Source organism: Trematomus bernacchii, unplaced genomic scaffold (genome assembly GCF_902827165.1).
Source record: "Trematomus bernacchii unplaced genomic scaffold, fTreBer1.1, whole genome shotgun sequence".
Lineage (NCBI taxonomy): Eukaryota > Metazoa > Chordata > Actinopteri > Perciformes > Nototheniidae > Trematomus > Trematomus bernacchii.
In genome coordinates, this window is record NW_022987607.1 from 4,240,804 (window position 1) to 4,257,231 (window position 16,428).

The following is a 16,428-nucleotide window of genomic DNA, read 5'->3' on the forward strand; positions in this document are numbered from 1 at the left end:
GAATTCTGGTGATAAGAATAATAACAGGCGTGTTTGTGACAAAGACATGTATTCACCAGTTTTACATCGGTTATTCTTTGACAATGTTTGTGGGAAATGCAAGGGGTTGCAATACCAAGTGGTGCCACTGGACAAAATTGCTTTGGAGTTCGATTTTTCCATCAATTGAGGTTTAATCTGTTTTTTTTTGTATTATTTCTTCTCACTGCATAACAAAAATAATTTGCACCTTATAGACATGTATATAAGATTTGAACTACAGTTAAATGAAAATAGAATAATATTAGCGTATCTTTTAACGTAACTTTCCTACAAAATAAAATTATTTTGGATATCTAGCCAAACTATGTAATATTCCAATTGTGTGTCAAGGAAAAAAGACAATGACCACGACTCCTATAATAAATAGATATTATACATATAATGCATACTACAGATAATTTATTCAAAAATCAGGACATTATATTCTCCACTGAGTCAATAAAGAACATTACTATAATCATGTTATATCATGTGCTCATCTTTGACATACAGTATGCATCATTAGGTACAGAAATATTGCGCAGTAAATTATAATATTACACACACAGCATGGTGCGCCATTGTTCCACGATGTGACACACGCACGCATCTATCTCTTGCTGAGAAGGAACAACAGATAGGGGAGGGAAGTAGGAGGAGGGCTGTGCGCAACCTCGGTGCCAATAGGCGCAGCGCTGTCTAATTAAAACCCTACCACGTAATCCCAGCGAACCATCCCCCCGTTTAAATTCACTCCACTGGCGCTCACCACTTACACACACACACTGTCCTCCGCCGCAGCTATCCTGTCCCAACCCGGCCTCTGGAGGAGAGAAAAAACCCGCCAGCACCAAGCACCAAAGCCCCGCACCGCACCGCAGCACCGTCACTGCTGCCTCTCGCCTGCACGGTGACATGGTTTGCAGGGATCGGCTGCTGTAGCCAAGGGCCACTTAGTCACTCTGAGTGTGTGTGTGTGTGGATGTGTGTGCATTAAAGAAGAAGCAGCAGCTGCACGGAGATCCAGCAGCACGACACATCAGGAACGAAGCGAGCCGAGCATCCGTGCATCTCTCCCCGGCTGTCCTGCACCCCGGCCCCGCTGCACCGGAGCAGGGACACGGTCCTCCTCAACAGAGACCCAGCATTATCGGGTAAGAACGAGAGTCTTCGTATATGTAGGAGTCGGAGATGTTTACCGAGCGTACATTAGTAATGTGTTTTGCAATGCTTTGGCAAATATGATGAATTCGGCGTCAGAAAAAGCGACGCTGACGCTTTTATTTACCCGGAGAAACTGTGTTTTTTCCGGCTGTGTGGGGACAATAACCCGGTGAGTAGTGTAGCATAGCACCGTGTGACCTGAACACATTCCCGTATACTCCCTGCAGTTAGTTTGATTAATTATAAGACTGATGTTTTGTGTGCATTCAATCTTGCTTTATTCCAGTTAGAATAAAAAACATCTTGTTGTTCAGCCAATAGGATGAGAGTGATATTAGCCTGCCATTTTTTTATGAATGATCTCTACTTGGGACAGGAGTGGAGGAAGGATGGTGCGCATGGTGGGGCTCTTGATTTCCTAGCTCTCCTCCATCTCCTCTGTCTAACTGCTTTGAGGTGCATTTATCTTCCAGAAACAGGCAGACAGGGACAAGAAAGAGATTGCATTTCATCCGCTTATTTCTTGCCTTATTTCTACCTTACTGATCATTGCCCAAGGCTGTAATATTCCTGTTGAGAGTGTGTGATGAACTACTCTGACTGGCACAGTTAATAACAACATTTTCTATAGCAACCAGAGATGCGAATGTCTATATATATATATATACATAAGTGTGCGTGTTTAAGTGGATACATTAGTCAATGAATTGATGTACTGAAAAACAATTGATAAGTCGTTTGATAATGATTATGATTAATCGTAAAATCCTACATTTCATTCAAATATGTCACAAAATGCTGAATACTATTGACATTTCTGGATTGATTTCCTATTAAAGTGAATATATTTTAGGGTTTGCAAAACAAGACATTTAAAGACTTCACCTTAAATAATTCACCATTTCCACATTGTTTACACCAAACAATAATAAGCGTATCAAATGATAATGACAAAAAAACATTAGTTCTATCAACATTATAGAGCGATTCTCCAATCAGGCAGTTGAAATGGGCTTTTATCCGTTCATTAGTAAGTTCACAGAGATTTCAATTGGATATTTACTGTAAGAATAGTAAGATTATAACAATATTCGTCGAGCAACCCTCTGCATAGTATAGTTATTGTCTCAAGTGAGTCTCAGGATACGGAGTATACAGTAAATAACTCAGTGACTGGTAATAGGTCGAAAGCAGCCTTACTTACCAAGCAGTGCGGTTATAATGGAGCTCCATCAGCCTCTTACAGCTCTCTGCTATAAAACCTCTGCATCTCATATATCAAGTAACCGTGATTTACAATTGTATCCATATTGGAAACCCCTAGCTGATTGATCTTAATGCTGGGGAACAAATCAATAAAATAATAGTCAGAGACCCAGGGCATGCCAGCTTGAATACACATATGTGTCGTATATAACAGCTGCTTGAGATAACAAGTCTGTTTAAGACTGATTCAGGTCGTGTCTTACAACACAGATTTGAAACCGTTGTCACCTGCATATATCTACAGAGGAATGTTCAAATGAGCCAGTTGAAGGGTCGAAAGGCACTGTGGTTACTCATTTAGGGCGGCTAATAGAGAAGAGAGTGATGAGAGGTCCTATAATGAGTACGGCGGTGGGTGTGACCCCGGGTTAATGAGAATGCGGTGGAGGAGTGGTCCGAACAAATTGATTTGTGTCGGGATATGTGTGCTAAGGAAACGTGCTAAACTCAATTTACTCCAGATTGTGAGACGGGCCAAATCCCTGCTGCTGATGTTTTGGTTTGGTTGAGCCTGCATGTGCTAGTACTTTTCCAGTTGTTACATAAGAAGATAAATGTGTGCTGGGGCCCTGCTGTCTCGCCTGCACACACACTCATGACATATACATATATATATTTATATATATATATATATATATATACAGATCAGACGAGGTGTTAACCCCAAGGTGTTACACACGGAGCATGATGCAGTCAAGGTCTGTTTCAATGGTGCAGGTAATGGTTTCATCATCTCTCTTCAATGGATCTTTCATGTATCTATAGTGTGTATTTCTCTTCTTGCAGGCTCTCACAGTAGCAGTGGTGTTGTGTCTCATATAGATGACCTTGCTCTCGTGCAACGCTGCTAGAAATTCTTTGCAAGATGCCCCTGACCGCATGTATGCATGGAATTCGTAAGCACGGCATCAAAGTCACTTTCAATTAAGGATTCAGTCTTGCCACGTGAGCACAGGTCAGTGGAGGATCATGGGATAGAAACACTCTGAGACCTCGGTGGTGCCTCCATGCCTGTGGTCGGATAAACTTCCCCATGCTGTTTGTACATCTTCTGGCAACATGATGGATGTGGAAGGCCAGAAGAATGTTCTCTGTGGATAACTCTTGAGGGGTTTAAGGGAACAAATAGACCATAATCATTAGGAGAAAAGCAAAGAGATGGACAGTTTAAAACACTTTCCCATTCAACTGTATCACCATCACTATCTGCTTTTAGGTATTCGACACAGGTTGAAGCACAGTTTACATTTCTTTGACATGCAACCTTCTTTTAGTCTGGCAAAATATGCAGTGGAAGTTGTACGGCGCTGTAATACTGCTGCAAGTGTGACTTTGACACCAAATACTGTAATGTGTATCCCTTCTTCTACTAAGAGTACACTTTGGTTTGGTTTTAAGACCCAGATTTGTCGTGTTTTACATACTTAAGACACAAAAAAACACGGAAAATCATTATTTGTATATCAATTACTCACCCAGTATGACCTTGAATTGTTTTTTTCTTTCTCGCATGCCACCACGGTAAACAAAGAAACTAAAAACCCTGCCCGTTTCGAACCAGTAAGAAAAGCAGGGACAAAAACAGAAATACAACAAATACAAAATTGGCTCAATATCTGGCAGACACTTTTGTATTCAGGTCAGAATATATGGCTCATTGTAGGGACCTAATTAACATCTCAGGATCATTAACTATGGCACAATCTTTCCCTCACCTTCACCAGGTTTACTTGGTTGCCTTAACTCATACAATATAAGGTAACACATTACCATTTGTGTTGCCTCTGTTGTGAAGACGTATGCATTAGGAGCAGATATAGGGCCTTAGCTAAATGCACTATTCACTGATCCCTGTAGAAGGTTTTCAGTCCCTTTGTTTGGGTAAAAAACACTGGATCGTTCGTTCCCATAATGCATCTCAGTAGCATCTTTCATCAGAGCCTCTCTGCATCCTAAATGTCCACCTCTTCCTCCTTGCTTTGTCACGCAATTTCTCAAGCCTGAGCCTAAAAATAATCCTGATGAAACCACTATGACGTCCGTGTTGGTTTTTTTTCTTCTCAGACTAGAGACACAGAGGACATTATACAACACAGGCTGAGTCTCATTCCTCATGACTAGTAAGGGAACTTAAGTCATGAAGCGAGGACACAGTTGCATATTTATCGTAGCCAAAAGAAACATATGCTTGGTAAGGCCTCTTTCTGTGTTTTCATGGGATGTGGGCTGCATGGTTTGACACGAGGTCTGTGTTTCCCATGTTTCCTATAATCTGCCCTGATCCTGCAGGGAGGGGCGTCTCCTGGCCGTCACACATCCATCCCATAAAGCCCCCAATAAGGCGTAGGCAGCAGCTGCTCTGGAGGTGGACGCTGAAACAAAGATATCCCAATCAATCCAGATGTGACGCTCCGTGTGACTTCACAGCTGGGGAGGAGTTGGTCCTTGTTAGAGCTTCCTGACTGTGTGACTCAACCTGAAGGCATGTTTCCAGTATTAGAGGTTATATCTGGATCATGAATCGTGGCTGCCCCTTTTGTTTTGCAGCGGTCCTGCCTGACACATGGTGTTATTTTTGGCAGCACCTGGAAGATTGGTGACATTTCATTTCATTTGTATTTGTTCCATTCATGGGGTGCACAACTTAATGTATAACAATTATTTACAAAACATGTCTCTATAAACACACCGTACCCGAAAAGCAGCAGGGAGAAGAAAATAATCTATATGACCTGCCCCTTTCTAAACAAATAAATAGAAAAATATGGTCTGTCTTCATATTTTCTTATTCACAGCCAATCATAACAGGATCGTAGGAAAATAAGAGAAACACAAAAACGTACAAAAACAATACTTAACATCACATGAACAAGGACACGTGCAACATCTGAGTTGACATTGACTCATATGTGCTGTCAATCGAATAATCGCGTCAATCACAAAAAAAATGTACGTTTTAAATACTACTGTTTACTTGTATGGTATAATATGAATGTATGGTGTTGTGGTGAGGAAATGTCTGACAAGCTGCTAAGAGAAATCAGCTGTTGTTTACTTTATTGTCACATGATTTCTGAATTATTGGCATGAAGTCTGAACATTTTCCAACACTTGGCAAAGCATTGACAAAGCTTCTGTCACGGAGAGCAGCTGTGATCACCCTCTGTGTAATGTGCGCTACTCATAAGCTAGTATGGTACGGTTGGTAGTGTTCTTGGTGTCTCTATCATACTGCGAGCACTATCTGTTCATACGGTGGTGACCCTGTCCGTTATCTCCCACTCATGTACAACTTCAAGAAACTAGAGCATGGTTCGGAAGAATGCCTTTTCACGGTTTTCAACACAAGTGCAGAGCATTTGTCATGGATCAGGTGTGTCGTTACAGTGAGGGTTTGCTTACTGATGTCTTCTGGTCTACAGTCAGTTCAACACATGTACGAGTCCTCTGCTTTGTTTGCCTTTTCACTACCATTCAATTGATGGTAAAAATTCACGCTGGAATTACAGGAGGAAGTTTTGCGATTGTTACCTCATTACAGGGTTCTTACAGTCATTAAAAACCTGGAAAAGTCATGGAAATTCAAAATGCTAATTGCAGGCACTGGAAAAGTTATGGAAACAATATTTTTCCCAAAGTTTTGGAAAAGTCATGGAAATGTAACTAAAGTTGCATCAAATATAATTTATATTTTATCTAATCGCCGAACTAGTAACACTATAATGATAATAAAAACTGTATCGTATAGTAATGAAACGTAAAATGGCTTTTAACTGTCGAGATATTTTGCTGGTGAGAGATTTTAGTGGCTTTAGCGGGTAGAAGCTAGTAAGCCTATTTGATTTGTTTCAGATAGGCAGAACATGTTTCAGACCTTATTTTCCTGTTCCATGTTCAAATAAACCATTTTCAGTGGTACCGCTGAGAGAGTAATTTCTTTGGTCATGGAAAATTAGGTAAAGGTCCTGGAGAAGTCATTGAAAATCATTGGTGAAAATGTATGAACCCTGTCATTAGCATCGACAGCCCTAATACCTTCACATTATCAGTGTTATCATTAGGATGTGTCTATGTTGTAAGCTTAATATATACATTTGTTTCTATGACAACTCTTGCACGTCTGTTTATCCTGGGGGAGGGATCTGTCCTTCGTTGAGGTCTCCTCCCTTCTTACCTCTGTTCATTGTGAGATTTATTTTGGAGTGTTTCCTTTTGCACCGCGAGGGTCAAATGCTGTAGAAACTGTAAAGAGGCAAATGTGTAATTTGCGATATCGGGCTATATATAAAACATTTGATTTATGTTCTGAACCTGGAGGAAGGAGGTTGTTGCTACTGCTACTGTGAATGTTTTTAAATGAGTCAAAACAAATCAGTTATGGAGCTTAAGCAACACGCTTGTTCAAATCCCTCTTTGTTGGGACATCTAGCTGCACTGAATCCAATCAAAACTCACTGGGTCAGAATCATTTGACACGGATGGTATTAGTCTTCTAATACAAATCTAATAAAGCAGGGAGAGAGAGGCACATCAAAAGATCAGAGGATTAAAGTTAAAATAAGTTTGGAGTGGATATTTTGAATATTTGACAGTAATGTTGCTTCGAGTTCCCTTGCCTCCTTTGAGTCTCCTCTGACTATAAGGAGGCTGAAAGGGAAGCCAATTACTTGCAGGACTCGCCATGTGTTTTAGCTAATGAAGTCAGAAGGGAGAAGTGTGTGTGTGTGTGTGTGTGTGTGTGTGTGTGTGTGTGTGTGTGTGTGTGTGTGTGTGTGTGTGTGTGTGTGTGTGTGTGTGTGTGTGTGTGTGTGTGTGTGTGTGTGTGTGTGTGTGTGTGTGTGTGGTGTGTGTGTGTGTGTGTGTGTGTGTGTGTGTGTGTGTGTGTGTGTGTGTGTGTGTGTGTGTGTGTGTGTGTGTGTGTGTGTGTGTGTGTGTGTGTGTGTGTGTGTGTGTGTGTGTGTGTGTGTGTGTGTGTGTGTGTGTGTGTGTGTGTGTGTGTGTGTGTGTGTGTGTGTGTGTGTGTGTGTGTGTGTGTGTGTGTGTGTGTGTGTGTGTGTGTGTGTGTGTGTGCTCTCAGCTGATAAAGACACACTCCATTGATACCTTTTGTTGAGATCATATCTCAGAGCAACCTTTTCCTCCACTGCCACATATCACTCCTCTCCAGACCAGAACATATTTCTCTCCCCCGTCTCACTCCTTGACGTCATTTAATTTCCCGCTTTAATTTGCCTTTCATCTTCTCTCGGTACATTTTCCTCGTATCTCTGTGTCCATTTCAAAGGGCTGAACTCTGACGGGGGTTTAATTAGTGTCTTTAGACCGAGAAGCATAACAGGAATATTTTTGTCTTCTTCTTGTATCTCCCCTCTGATTCTCCTCAATGCCGTATTTAGATGCCTCTTTTAAGCCTTTCTAACCTAGCATTAATCATGGACGACATGCAGCAGCAGCACACTTTGTTTCTTGTCTTTTTTAATTCTTTCAGCACAAAAACGGAACATTCGGTACTCCTGTTGTCTGACCTATTGCCATTGTAATATCATGGATGTCACAAGCTATTTCCTTCAATATTGGTCGCCCTGTTTTGGCCAAACCAGCCTCGCAGACTCGAGTACATCTGACAGTTTCTCATTCAGTGTTGTAACTCTGGCATTAGCGTTGTTTAAACACCTGTGGTTTTAAAAGAAGGCTGTAGAATATATCCCGAAGAAGGTCAAAGCTGCTGCCTTAGACTCTTCCTTTTTCATTTGCCAGGGGAATTCCTGTAATAATTTATCTCCGTTGATTCTTTCCGCCCTTTATTAAATGTTGACAATGCAACATCAGTCAGCATTAAAATGATGAAGTGACTGCAGAGCACCTAACGCTGTTACTGGGGGTTGTAATCACTGCTCTATAGGTAATTCCCTTAGTCATTTTATTCAGTATGTTACCTGTCCTATGAGACATCTAACAGGACATTTTGCAAAGCTCGACTCGGCCGGTCTGGTCATAACGCTGAAGAAACAAAAAACTGTTTTAAACTGGGACACGTTTTTTTGCTTTTGATGTATAGAGAACAGAGTAGAAGTGGAGAAGATAAAGACAGATGGGTATGACATGCAAACAGTCGTGGAAAGTAACCCAGTACTCTACTTAAGTACACATTTCAGGTACTTGTACTTAACCCAAGTATTTTCATTTTATTCTACTTTATATTCTCCTACTCTACTACAATTTGGATTCAAATGTTGTAAATGTTACTCAACTGCATTTATTTTACAGATTGATATACTAGTTCCTTTATAAATTCAGATTCTGACACACAATCGAAACACCTTTTTAAAATATGATTGTTTGGTATAGATCAAACCATCCAGCATTATATTTAAGTAACTAAAACCATGAGTTGGTTAACAGATAATTAAATGGCAGTCATTTTGCTAAGAAGTTTTTTGTTCCCGATTCTAAAATATGAAGATTTGCTGCTTTTGCTTTAAATATTTAAAAATATATTTTCTGTAATGAGTACTTTTACTTCTTATACTTTAAAGTGGACCTATAATGCTATATTATAATAATATAGTGTAGGACCATACCTATATAAGGCATATTTATACTTTTTTTTGTTCAAAATACCAAACAGATCATGCATTTTAGCCATGCCTCATTTTGCTCAATTTGACATTTTTTAGCTCTGTTTTAGCAAGGGCTGATTCAGTGAGAACAGCACCACCTACAGGCCTGGCATATGTACTACAGCGTCTCCAGCGCTTTCAAACGGCAATGGCCGTGGCTGTCTCCTCCTGATTGGTGGAGTTGGCCCAATAGCCGTAGCGCCACCGTCCTGACGTCAGGACAGTGTTCAAATCTGGATCAGTTTTTATCAGATCCGTTGCAGCCCCTTTTTTAGAGATTTGGGTATGGAGGAAAATAGAGAGGGTTGTGTTTTCTGACACTTGGTGAGTTCCCTGGAACACCGGGGACACATATTCATGTAGAAAAGACGTACACAAGTGCATTTTGCATGATAGGTCCCCTTTAAATACTTTACTTAGGTACTGTCAGTACTTTTACTTGTTGAGACCACTGCATACAATGAAGGTCCCAATGATGGAATCAAACCCGGGACGTTGCAGTGACATAGCATGAGCTGTAACCAAAGAGACGTTTTACTTTCTGTAAGATAAGGTCATTCCCTGCCAAACATGTACCATCTTGCACGGCCTTGGATTAAAGATGAAGACCAGCCCTCAAAAAAGAGAGGTCCATATCAAGCATGTGAAGAGGGATGTATAAGAAAGTGTGACCTGAGAAATGGAAATAGATAAAGCCTTGAATTCATGGGTGGATTGCAGGATAAAAGGAGGATGGAGGAACTGAAGTGTCTGACATTGAGTCGGTAAAGGAGTTATACACCGGACGGGATTTTTTAAGATTTGAAGCAGCAGTTTTAATCATTAACTGTCTAAGAGTCCAGACAGGGAAGAGCAGGGCTGGCGGATGAAGCTGCAGTGTGTAAATCTCTCAGTCGTATCAAGGAGAGTACTCGGGGTAAACTCCTGACAACTCATCGTCATGCCATATATCTGCCATCTTCTCTGAACTTTAGAAGGTCCCTGGACTTTGGAGGAAATCTACTATGGGTCCGGTATCTAAAGTCACATCTCTGGAGTCACTCAACGAGAACCTCGATTACTTTGAAATATCTGGAAATGAACAAAAACAAGATTGCTTTTGACTGGTGAATTGTCTTAAGCTCCTACACATTGTACGTGATAGGCTAAGGGGGCGGGACATCTCTAAGCTGTTGACGAATCACAACAGAGCCAGCCAGCTAACCAATCAGAGCAGACTGGGCTCTGGTTTCAGACAGAGGGTGAAAAGAGGTGCTGCAGCACAGGCAGTATGAGAAAAATAAAGAGCTTTTTGAACATTAAAGCCTGGAGACATGTCACAAAATACAGATATGAACCTGCAGATTAGTATAATAGGGATCCTTTAAAATGTAAACAACATTTTAACTGAGGAAGCATTTCCTGGACCCATTGGGTCTAAGGATTTACCCACATTAGTCTCACAAAATCCTGTGGGAGATGTTCATTGACTTAAGCATGAAACAGAACAATTAGTGACTTTAATGTGCTTCCATCAGGGAGGAGGGTTTGCCCCCGAGAGGTGACACAAACAGATATGTGAGTTGTTGTAATCCATCAGCTGGCCCTTTGTCTTTTGGTGCTTTTTCTGATGGTTTTGGTGACGAGTGGCGATGACAACAGCAATGCAAGCGTACTTCTATGTATTATATATGTACTTGCTGTCTTGATTCATTTGTGTATTGACTTATGTCTGTACGCCAAATTGTCCCTGTGAGACACTCAAGCTTCCCTCTGGAGCAGAATATGAATTGTACGGAAGAATAACCACCAGCTGTGTGTCTCCACTTCAGCCAGGTTGTTATAAACAGAGTAGTTGTGTCTGCATTTCTATTTATATGAGTAGAGCAGTATTGCCACAGTGACAGGAGCCAAGGAAAATGTTCTGGGTGAAGAATTATAACCTGTTTCTTACCATGACAGCATCAATTAAGCTCAGCGTTTTTTCCACCCGCAGCTCTCTGGGCAGAAGCAGAGGGCCAATCAGAAATAAAAAAATCGATGTGGCGCCGGCTGGCTTGGATGCATTTACAAGCAGCTGTAATGAGTGCAGACTCGCTGCTCCTGCTGCTCTGCAATCACAATGCAATCCCTTTTCTTCTGGAGCTGTGAGCAAAAGAGAAGTGTAATTCTGTATTCAATTAAATGTGCTCTCAGGGAATGGCAGATACTTTCATTATGTGGACTGCTGTAATGCCAACTATCTTTCCTTCATTCAACAAAGACGACTGTGGAGATACCTTTGACTTACATTTTAATCAGAAACTTGCACAAAATATTCAAATACGCCTTTTTAATAGCCTGTTTATTGTTTGCTGCTTTTTATCTGATATGAATGATTAACGGGGGCCGGGGCTGTTCTGGCGCTACACAACAGGCTACATATTTTAGATGTTTTTATCACGCTCATGTTGGTGATGAATAGTTCTGTAGAAGTCTTGTGGGGCCTGTTATGGTGTTGTGACTTCCAAATGAGAATAAATTACTGAAAAAATTGTTAGTAAGTGTGTTTTGGTGGATATAAGAGGTGTACAGGGTGTTCATCTTTTGATTTTACAATAGAACAATCCTCAATGGGCTTGTTGCATTCAATGGCAGTTACTTAAAGAGGCCATATTATGCTTTTTGCATTTTTGAGTTTGAGTTTTTCTCCCACACATGAACCTTTTAAGGGGTTTTCTTCTTAGAAGAAGAAGATAGAAGATACACTTTATTAATCCCTTACAGGGAAATTTCTTTCCCCACTCTGTTGTGTTTACACACATTACACACACAGGGGAGGATATACATGCACAAACACAGAGGATATACATGCACACACACACAACCACATGCAGATAGGAGAGGTGGCAGAGCAGAGAGGCTGCCAGGTACCCGGCGCCAAGGGAGCAGTTTCGAGGTTAGGTGCCTTGCTCAAGGGCACCTCGGCAGTGGCTTTGGAGGTGAACTGGCACTTCTCCAGCTACCAGCTCACTCCATCTTTTTTTGGTCCGATCGGGACGTGAACCGGCGACCCTTTGGTTCCAAGACCAAGTCCCTACAGACTAAGCCACTGCCGCCCAAGTCACAATCCCCCTGATTTGATTGGAGGTTATTCAGCTCACCTGTTGGCTCATGATTCAAAATTGAGAGCAGCTTGGTGCATTCCTCCTCTTGGCCAATCACGACGAGAGAAAGCCTTTTTCATGGCTTTAGTGAGGAAGAGAATTGCACTCTTAGGGCATTTTGATCTTTCCTTGGCCTCCAAGTATACTTCATATTTACTTTTTGTATGGTTCTCAGGCCTCTTCCTGATCAGTTTAAATCTGGGAAACGGTACAGCCACATATGTCTTGTCATCCTCACAACAATAAGCCCACACTTATGATTTAACACAGTTCTGTTCAATTAAACATCCAGATCTGGGAGATGTGCAGTGTCAGAATCCTGCATTCATTAAAAAACAACATGTCCAACACCTTTTTTCAACATTTTTCTCACAGCCTGGGATAAACAGCTTTAAATAGAACAGCCTAATGTCCCTTCACATATGGCAGAAAACATGACAATGAAGTAGCAGTGACAGTGATTACAGTGAAGCCCTCAAGGCTTATGTGCGACCTTTCACTCTCTACATGGAGATATAAGTAGAATATGTATTTTTACTCACACACAGAGAGAGGGGGGTTACAGATGAAGAATAACAGAGAGATGGAGATAAGAGGTAGAAAGTGAGAGAAAGCTCTGATAGCCCAGATGTGTACAGAACAGATGTGTGCTTCCAGAGACTATAACTCTCACTGATTAGCCGCCTCATTAGATGCCTCCTTTTTGAAAGATATACTAACATTAGAATTGAGTGTTTGTTTTACATAAGGGACCATAAGGCATGTGTTGTTACAGTCACATACATTTAGCTTCAAGTGTGATGGTGAAGGATGGTTAAAAAGGGTTGTAAATAAAACAAGTGGATTATTGGATGTTGCAATAGCAAAGTGATTCATGAAACATTACTTTTGTTATCATTGAGAAATATATTAAATGAACATAGAGTGATTTTATTCTAGGAGGATCTGTATTAACTTTATATGTTTGACGGGTTATCTCTCCAACTCCATGATACTTCATGACATTTTAACAATTAACAAATACTGTACCCTGCAATTTCAATATTGCCTTATTCAATATTGAAACTTTGATCAAATTTGGATTAATGGTGCAGCCAGAACAATCAAGAAGACATTATAATATGCAAGCTAAGCTTTACCTTTGTGAAATAATATACTAAATCATACCTTTTTTATTATTATTCAGAACTCCCTCATGTGAAATGAATACAAGTGCATTGTTTTACACTCTTATTTCCAAAGGATCTCCCCTAGTATTTGAGAGTGGAACAGGTTAATTATGCAGCGACAGGGTGTCTTATCACCGCTGCAGGTGTAGTAAGTCACTCTTCCGGCAGTGGCTCAGTCAGTAGGGGCTTGGACTGGGAGCTGTAGGGTCGCCGGTTCAAGTCCCCGACCAGACCTTAAAATGGAGTGTGGACTGCTACTTGGAGAGGTCCCAGTTCACCTCCTGCCCTGCCGTGGTGCCCTTGAGCAAGGCACTGGACATCCCCCTTCCCCCCTCACTCCCATTGCTCCCCGGGCGCTGTACAATAGCTGCCCACTACTCCTAGTACTAGACTCCTGGTACTAGACTCCTGGTACTAGACTCCTGGTTCTAGACTCCTGGTACTAGACTCCTGGTGCTAGACTCCTGGTACTAGACTCCTGGTACTAGACTCCTGGTGCTAGACTCCTGGTGCTAGACTCCTGGTGCTAGACTCCTGGTACTAGACTCCTGGTTCTAGACTCCTGGTACTAGACTCCTAGTACTAGACTCCTGGTACTAGACTCCTAGTACTAGACTCCTGGTACTAGACTCCTGGTTCTAGACTCCTGGTGCTAGACTCCTGGTGCTAGACTCCTAGTACTAGACTCCTGGTACTAGACTCCTGGTACTAGACTCCTGGTACTAGACTCCTAGTACTAGACTCCTAGTACTAGACTCCTGGTACTAGACTCCTGGTACTAGACTCCTGGTGCTAGACTCCTGGTACTAGACTCCTGGTGCTAGACTCCTGGTACTAGACTCCTGGTACTAGACTCCTGGTTCTAGACTCCTGGTACTAGACTCCTAGTACTAGACTCCTGGTACTAGACTCCTAGTACTAGACTCCTGGTACTAGACTCCTGGTACTAGACTCCTGGTTCTAGACTCCTGGTACTAGACTCCTGGTGCTAGACTCCTAGTACTAGACTCCTGGTACTAGACTCCTAGTACTAGACTCCTGGTACTAGACTCCTGGTACTAGACTCCTGGTACTAGACTCCTGGTTCTAGACTCCTGGTACTAGACTCCTAGTACTAGACTCCTGGTACTAGACTCCTAGTACTAGACTCCTAGTACTAGACTCCTGGTACTAGACTCCTAGTACTAGACTCCTGGTACTAGACTCCTAGTACTAGACTCCTGGTACTAGACTCCTGGTACTAGACTCCTGGTTCTAGACTCCTGGTACTAGACTCCTGGTGCTAGACTCCTAGTACTAGACTCCTGGTTCTAGACTCCTGGTACTAGACTCCTAGTACTAGACTCCTGGTACTAGACTCCTAGTACTAGACTCCTGGTACTAGACTCCTGGTACTAGACTCCTAGTACTAGACTCCTGGTACTAGACTCCTAGTACTAGACTCCTGGTACTAGACTCCTGGTACTAGACTCCTGGTACTAGACTCCTGGTACTAGACTCCTGGTGCTAGACTCCTGGTACTAGACTCCTGGTGCTAGACTCCTGGTACTAGACTCCTGGTACTAGACTCCTGGTACTAGACTCCTGGTTCTAGACTCCTGGTACTAGACTCCTAGTACTAGACTCCTGGTACTAGACTCCTAGTACTAGACTCCTGGTACTAGACTCCTGGTACTAGACTCCTGGTACTAGACTCCTGGTTCTAGACTCCTGGTACTAGACTCCTGGTGCTAGACTCCTAGTACTAGACTCCTGGTACTAGACTCCTGGTACTAGACTCCTGGTACTAGACTCCTGGTACTAGACTCCTGGTGCTAGACTCCTGGTGCTAGACTTCTGGTACTAGACTCCTGGTACTAGACTCCTGGTACTAGACTCCTGGTACTAGACTCCTGGTACTAGACTCCTGGTACTAGACTCCTGGTACTAGACTCCAAGTACTAGACTCCTGGTACTAGACTCCTGGTACTAGACTCCTAGTACTAGACTCCTGGCACTAGACTCCTAGTACTAGACTCCTGGTACTAGACTCCTGGTACTAGACTCCTGGCACTAGACTCCTAGTACTAGACTCCTAGTACTAGACTCCTGGCACTAGGATGGGTTAAAAGCAGAACACATGTCACTGTGTGTGCTGTGTGCTCTGCATGTGTGACCATTAAAGAGGGTTTCATCCCTCCCAATATATATATATATATATATATTCCAGCAGTTGCTGGAGCACCAGCTGGAGGTGAGAGTTTTCTCGGCATCAGCAGACTGATGTGTGAAAGAGTTGTCCGAATGTGTGATGTTTCCAACCGAGCCCTCAGCGAGGACAGTACTGTACAAGGCAAATGCATTGTGGGATATCTCCATCACGCTGCTTGTGGGCCTCTATCAGTGCGACATGATCGCTTGTGAAGGGTAGATTCTCGCTGAGTCGGCTGTTTCCTTTCCTCACCAAAAGGCAGGGGTCGCCGGTATTTTTAGACACTTTCTCTCTTTCCTTCACAAACAGCGCCGGAAATATGAAAGTTAGACCGCTATAATGTGTCCAGGCAGTCAGTGGACATGTTGTATTCCCACATGTTGTATTCCCACCCTCAGTGAAACATAGCTTGTTTCTTAAGCGTTCTACACATAGCCTCATTAGAAAGGAGGGGCCTTCTGGGAGGCATATGTATATTGACATTGTATTTCCTTAAATCAAATCTTCCTGCGATAGAGAGAAGTTTGATTATGTTTGAGAGAAAGGGATAAATCCTCTTTATGTAAGTACAATCTCGGTGTAACACCCCGGGGATTTGCTGATCTTTTCAGGACGACATTGCATTATGTAAAGATAACAGGATTGATGTACCCTGGACAAAAAAAGCTGCAAAATACTTGCAGGAACAGGGAATACCTTTACGTGACATTTGCAATCCTGAGGCTGTGAGGATGAAGCAATATGTGCACCGACACGATCTGTAAACACAACTGGTGCCAGAAAAGGAAGCCATTTCTACATCTCCATTCAATATGTTAAAGATGAGTCACACAACTTGAAGGATGTGTGTAGGAGGAGAAGTGAGATGAGGA

The 16,428-nt window shown here is 42.2% G+C and overlaps 1 protein-coding gene across 1 annotated transcript in view; it reads left to right on the forward strand.

The window, feature by feature from the left end:
• The first annotated feature begins 798 nt into the window (after positions 1-798).
• The window catches only part of hpca (hippocalcin), a 48,494-nt gene continuing 32,864 nt past the window's right edge, over positions 799-16,428 (forward strand). The window contains exon 1 of the mRNA XM_034131175.1: positions 799-1,175. The gene's annotated coding sequence lies outside the window, so the exon portion shown is untranslated. The remainder of the gene's footprint in view (positions 1,176-16,428) is intronic.